This window comes from Populus euphratica, unplaced genomic scaffold (genome assembly GCF_000495115.2).
Source record: "Populus euphratica unplaced genomic scaffold, PopEup_1.0 scaffold3701.1, whole genome shotgun sequence".
Classification (NCBI taxonomy): Eukaryota; Viridiplantae; Streptophyta; class Magnoliopsida; order Malpighiales; family Salicaceae; genus Populus; species Populus euphratica.
In genome coordinates, this window is record NW_011503534.1 from 2,164 (window position 1) to 9,933 (window position 7,770).

General features: G+C 26.1%; 1 non-coding gene across 1 annotated transcript; it reads left to right on the forward strand.

Annotated features, from left to right (window-relative positions):
* The first annotated feature begins 1,282 nt into the window (after positions 1–1,282).
* On the forward strand, positions 1,283–1,355 carry TRNAR-UCU (transfer RNA arginine (anticodon UCU)). Its single transcript has one exon. It is a non-coding gene; the product is annotated as a tRNA-Arg (tRNA).
* Positions 1,356–7,770: the final 6,415 nt, after the last annotated feature.

The window sequence follows — 7,770 nt, forward strand, 5'->3', positions numbered from 1 at the left end:
TTAAGAATCACCTATACAAAAATCACATGAGCCTTTATATAGATATATGTGATTTCTTCATATGAAATTTACATATGAGTTAGTTTAGTGTATATGTTTTATGATAAGCACCTACATAGCAGTTGTAAATATCCATTATATTTTAGCTTATAAGAATAATTATTTTTTTTATAAAGGACAAAATATAATATTTATTAGTTTTTTATGACTTTAATGAATATCTAATATTTAAGAGAGTATCAAATAAAAATATTTTAGGAATAACTCTTTAATGTAATAAGAATATCATAATTATAACAATTTTATAATTTTCTTTTCAAAATATTTTTTTCTCAGACTTTAGCTTTACTCTAGATTTATTAATCTAATATTATATGAATATTAAAAATAAATCAAACTTTTATTAATAATAAATATATATTTATATAAATATAATAATATCACATATAACTAATTGATTTACTATAAAACATATTAAACTAGTAATAAAAACATGGTTAACTTAAATCTTATCCCCTTGAAAAAAAAAAGTTAGCAAACTTATATTCAATTGGATTTATTTTATATTACACTTGTCCCGTCCAACTATACAAATACAACCTAATTAAACATTTTTAGAGTGATTTAAAAATTAAAATTGAATTAAGAAAATTCATATTTCCAACTATAATTAAATTTATTATTTTAAAAATAGCATATGAATATACTGTATTCTTCATTCTAGATGGATGATATTCAATTTAAACTTTTAATTTCTCTTGATTTCTGAAATAAATACTATAATTAACATGCAACAGTTGATATTATAATTTTATTTAAAAATAGATTAACAGAAAGCTAATGAAAGCTAATGAAAGTGAGAATAATTTTTAATATAAATAATTCTAAAACTCCTATATACAATATATATTAAAATGTTGACATATGCTCAATTTGGATTCATAATATCTTTTTTATTTTTTAAGAAAATATTATAAATTTGCATTACATGATTTCACAATATTATTGGTAAATTATTTGAGTGAGAAATAATAAGAATGTAAATGATTTATAATTTTTCACTTGTATTATTATAACTTTTTTTTAATAATTTAAGGGATCTATGACAAAGAAAATATATTTAGATGATATAATTTTTCGACAGGGTTACTTGTGGCAAATAGTGATGCTAAATATACCTTTTCACTCTATCATTTAATCTATAATTTATTATTTTAATAAAGAAAGACGAGGAAGGTGAGTTTTAATTCATTTATTAATTAGTGAGAGGCGGTTGCGTGCAGCGCCCATGGCCTAATGGATAAGGCGCTTGACTTCTAATCAAGCGATTGTGGGTTCGAGTCCCACTGGGCGTGACTTTCTTTTTCGCTCAAGCAACTTATCATTCCACCTTTCAACTGCTTTTGGCGCCAAAATCCTGAAATCTAATCATCGGATGTATGGAAGTCAACAATGCATAAAAAGCAAAGCATATGTAGCCCTTATAAATGGCTGGAAGGTATTCCTAAATTAGCTCTCATATATTGATATGAAGTCTTTTTCTTTTTCTTTTTCTTTTTTAATTTAGTTCTATTTATCTATTTGACCTGAGATTTGACCAGTTAATACTTATTTAACTAATTATACTACCCTGCTGGTCATTTTTTTCTTTTAATAAGGAGAAACTATACTGTGGGACTTAATTATTGATAGAGAGAGGTAATGGCCTTATAAAACCAAGCAGAGTGTGAAAATACAAGACCTCAAGACCTTCTACCTTAGGAAAAGAGTATCCGCTTCAAGAAGAACCACATGTGAAAGAGAACTAAGAAGATAAAGAGAATCGCATAAAATTAAAAGATATAAAAAATTAAATAAAGTAATAAAACAAAGTTGTAAAAGAAAGCAAGTAAATAAATGAAAGAAAGTAATGATACTAAAAAAATTAAAATGAATAGATTGAAGGAATTAAAATTACGTATATGGAGCATTTATAATAGTTATATGATTTATTGTAGCTCGTTCATGTGAATAGATCTAGACTTTGATTTTAACATGATACCATCAATATATATTTTCACATTATGACTGATCATAATATGAAAAATCAAATTCGTTACTCTTTCATAAGTAGCACCCACACTATTTAAACTAAAAGACATTATCACCCACTCAAACATTCCTAGTGAATCATAATATCTAAAAATAGATTTTGACACATCTTTCTCGACAATAAAAATATAGTTATAACTAGAGTGGTTGTTCATTAAGTTGCAACATATATTTCATTGATAAGTGTAGTGTTAATTAACATATTAGCCAATGACATTAGATATTCATCTTTAAAGTTATAATATTTATATTTCTAAAAGCTATATATATCCTTAAATTTATATTTTCACACTATGTTAGATAATCATTTATCATATCTAATTAGCTTAAAAAATTTAATTTTTAAGAGCCCTTCATTTTTCTCTTTCACATGATTAATTATCTCTAGGACTATTCATCATGGAGGTTTTCACATGATTAATTATCTCTAGGACTATTTTTATGTGACTTGAACCAGGCTTGATTTGCAAAGGATTTTCAACCAAGTGTCTATGTAAACTAGACATTTCATTTTAATTCCAAGCAACACAATCTTTATAAATGTGTAGCAATGATACCAAATCCTTTTAAAATTCTTTCCGTATACTTGCACATATAAAAGTTAGTCTAAACTTGTCTTCAAACCTCAAGTTAACTTCAATTAATGCATGTACATCATCCATTTTTTATGGCACTTGAGGAATACTTGTCATATCAAGTAAATGTTGATCTAGTTATATTAAAGAAATTTTGTTCTAATAGGCTTAAATAAAATTATTAAAACATATAACTAAATTATAATGACTGTTTTATTCCTTTATTTCAAATTTTTGGCCAATACCTTCCAATTAAAAGTTATTTGGCCAAATAAAGTTTGCTATTAGCCACCCTATGCATATTATTTTCTTGTTACCAAAATGTTAATAGGATGACACATATTATATATGCTAATGAATTAAGATGGCCTATATTATTACTAAACAACCATGTATCTACCATTTCTAAATTGATCATAAATGATTTTTCATCTACTTTAATTATTTAATGTATCTATATGGTAACCTATCATCTACTTTAACTATTTCAATCAATTCATCTAGTAACCAAAATACAAATGGTTTACCTTTAATTCTAATGTTATATTTCTAAGTGTAGTACAATTTAATATGCAATCTCAAACATAGGTTTGGAGTCATTAATTTATCATTGTTAAGCATAATAAACTCAAGAGTATTGAGGTCACTCCACAAGAATTATCTTGGAAGAAAAAAAATTATTTTATTAAAAATAATATTTCACTTGATTTCTATGTTGATTGTGTCTCAAATATTTAAAACAAATATAAGTATTAAAGTGCATATGAATATAAATGGGTTTGGATTCTTGGGATTCCCTCCATTATAATTGAAGATTAAGCATGACTTTCCCATTACCACTCATCTAAAACCATGAAATAACACATAAAATGGTCTTCATTGGTCAATTAGAGTGAGACTTGTACAATAAGATCTACTAATAAAGTTGTTGCATAACCATGATATTCAAATAAAAAATCAAGTTACTAAGTTACAACACTAAGCATTAAAATCAAAATTAATTTATTAACACCTAAACAAAACGGTATATTAAAGTTTTCTTTTATTGAATTATATATGATATTTCATGAGCTTAATAATAAGTAACTAAAGTGGGGTTGTTATGCCCATAAAAAATTACATATATTAAGAGGGGAATTTAGTCAGGTGTAGTAAAGTAGTGTACTTGGACACACTTAAAATGATATCAATTAGTATATATCAACTAGCAATGAGGTATAAGGACTTTAAGAAACCCCATTGGCCTTGATTTATAGGTAGAGATTTATCTTTAAACTCAACTCATAAGGAATTTAGCTACATATAAATTTTATAAAAATAGAAAGATCAAATAATATAAAAGTGAAAAAAATTAATGAAAATAATAATAATAATAAGTTCATATAGATTAATATCATAATATAAGCTTACAATAATACAGAGTCTCAAGTTAAAATTACTTTGATCTTTTTTTATTGTGCATATGATGTTCAAGTGCTTTTTATATTAACAAAATTTAATGTAAGGTATAAATCAAACGAGCAATAATTCAATTATTTAGATAAAAAAATATTTAATAAATGTAAATCAAAACAAATAATGAATGATTCATAAGATTTTTGTATGAACTGGTTCATTTTAATTATTTAATGATAAAAAAAATAAAAGGAAAAGAAAAAACTTTCTAGACAAGAACCACCAACACATAGCTTGTATTTGCTCCAAATTTCAAAATTCTAGCTATAGATAAGATGACTGGTAAATTATGTAATTACAATTACCTTTTAAAAATACAAAAAACTTTATTTTATATTTATATAAAACATGATATCTCATCAAGAAAAATAGATCGACATATATAGTAGTGAAAATCACTACTTGAATAAATCCTTGCAAAAATTCCAAAGTTGTTGAAACCTTATGAAAAATTTGAAATTGTAGAGATTAAGGATATAAGAGACTCGAAAACCTAAAAATACAGTTGAGATATTTATTACGGATAGGGTTAAGTTGTAATCAATGAAAAAATTATTTATCAAAGTCTATAAGCACAAGAGTTATGGTATTTTGAAGATAATGAAAACTCAAAATTTACAAGTAGTAATCAATGTATAAATTTATAATTCTATTTAAAATGAAAATAAATAAATTAGTTTTCTTGTCATGCATATTCAATTATTAAAAGCCCAAACAACTGATCTGAATTTTTTTTCTCTTTCTCTCTATATTTTCTCCCTCTTACACACATTTCTCTCTCTTGCTCTCTCTTTCTCTCTACTAGCACACACCTCTATTTTTTTAGTTTTAATACTAGTCAACTCTTTATAAAGTACAATTATTATAAAAGTTTGACACCCATTTCTAGTCAATAGTCAAAATATAAGCACCACCATATTTTTCTATGCAGTTTACATAACTTCTTTTTTTTTTTTTTATATAGAGCAACACTACAATTCTATAATGTTTTCTACCACCAATAACACTAACTTTTTCACAATTAGCATCACAAGCATCAACCTTAATAATAAATGCTCATGGTGTGCCATCGTTTTCTTCACTAGCCATTAAGGTGAGCCCACATAGCAAGTATATAAATACCCCAAGCCCTCACCATTAAAGAGAAGTAAGATTGAATAAAGACCTTAAAAAGTAAGAGACCAATACTAGTCTATAAAAACTCAAGCTAGACCTAAGCTCCATACCTAGATATACATGCTCACACAAGTACAAAAACTTATAGAGTTTATAGACAAAATCTTAAGAAATTCTTCTTATTCCCTATTCCTTTTATTATATTATTTTTATCTTTTATATTTACTAACTTAAATGTCAGAGTGTCTCATGTATCTACTAAGGACTTGTTTTTTGGGGGACATGGCCAGGGTAGAGATAAAAGCTAATAGACCAGTTATAAACTAGCCTAAGGATGGAGTTATGAAAAACTCAATTTCTATCTGAATTTTTTTCACGACTCTATTAATAGTATTGAGTATGAGAAACTAAATAAAAGCTAGTTCATTCTCTTTTACTTCTCATCTATTCTTTTCATGATAGAGAAACTCTAAGACAAGGAAAAATGATTGATCTCTCCACCATAGAAACTTCATCCCCTTCAAATTTCCATCAATTCACTCATCAGGTATAAGTGCTCAACAATATTGTTTTAGTCATAAAAGAATAGGTTTATACTCTAATATTTTATCAACAGGAAATGCAACATAAAACTTTGTTATATGCACAATATATATAGAGATAACTTTGGTTCCATAAAAGAACATGATAAAATGCGATAAAGAGTAAACAAAATACTTCAATTATAAGAAAAAGTTACTCTTACTATAAAGGCACTCCTTAGTAGATCCTAGCCACAAATATAAGTATCTCTATCAATCCTCCTTTAACTTTAGTTTGCATGTTGAAGAACCATAAATATGAAATAAAGCCAATGATTGTATGACCTTTAAGAACAAATATCATTCTCATCAGGTGAGAAACTCTCCACTTTATCATAAAATACTATACATTCATCTCTAAAAAAACTATGTTACCATGAAGGTTAATTTATATAACTGTAATAGCCGTATAGATCTTAGGTAACACATACAATATATTATAAACATCCTAGAATACATAGCATACAAAAATGATGCTATGTGCAAAATCTTTCATATAACTTTTCATGGATATATTAAGGTATGATATCATAATCATGAACCTAACTCCATTCTTGATTTTACAATCTTTATATTAAGCTTATCTCTTATTTTAACTAGATTTTCAGTTAAAAAGAGCACAAATAAGCTTTTTATCATCACCTAACAAGAAGATAAAAGCATTAAAGCTTATATCAAAAAATTCAATGAGAAAATGCTAAATATGGAAGATCTACATAAACTAATTATCACTAAGGCTCTGATTAGTAGAGTCTATAGCTATTAATTATAGACATGCTTATGTACACTCCCTTAAATGACTCTTTTCAATATAAAATAAACAATGAAGAACCGTATTCGAGTATAAAAAATAAATGTTACTAGTAAAGACACCTTTTTTTTTAAAGAATAAAATCTCCACAATACTATCAATCTCTTACCAAGACATTATTTAAAAGGAGCACGAAGGGATCTATTTATGATTACTTGACATGTCCTAAGTTCCTTACCACACCTTTTGTCACTACATATGTTGAGGTGTTTGTTGTTATCTAGGGAAAAGATTTTGTGTGATATCCTTCTCTAATAAAGAGTGGCTTAAATATAGAGAATCTCAACAAATTTTGTCACTTTTACTATAACCACAATCATGAAATTAAGGAACATAATGTCTTAAGAAAAGAAATAAAAATATTGATGAATAAATGATACTTTTAATAATTTGTGATAAATGAGATACAACATCAAAATCCCTATGATACACTAAATGAGATCATATAATTTTCAAAATTTATATTTCCACTATCTCTTGAATTTTTTAAATAAAAAACATCAATGTTTCCCTATATTTTTAATAAATTATCTCCATAAAAATCTTCAAGTCCTTAACTAAATGTCACCATTAAAATCTCCATATCTCTTACAAAAAATCTACATTCCTCCATAAAGAATCTTCATGGCAATGTTTCCATGTCTTTATTAAAATTTATTAAGTATTTGTGACCACTTCTTTTAAAAAAGAATGAGGGATCCTTCTCCTAACTCGATATGGGTCGCTTCTCTCTAAAATAAGTTCACAAATGCATATGCAATATTTACCTTTATACTCATTTTTATTACTTAGATTATTTTAATTAACAAGCAAGATAATTAAATTCTTCTCCTCTAGTAGAAACATTAACAAAAGTTAAGAAAAGAACTCTTATACAGGCATATAAATGAAAGTCAAATGTAACATTTTCATGCGCTTATAACCAAAAAGGTAATGTTTATATAGTAATTATTTTTTCTCTTATTTTTTGGTCAAAATCTTCCAAACATTTATAATGAATCATAATTAAAATAATGTGGTTGTTTAGGCCATGCCCAAACAGCTAGCCCTACCTCTTATTCTCTCTCTCTTTACATTTCTCCTTCCCACATATTCTCTCCCTCTCACACAACTTTTCTCTCTCTCATCTCTCCTTTTGTAT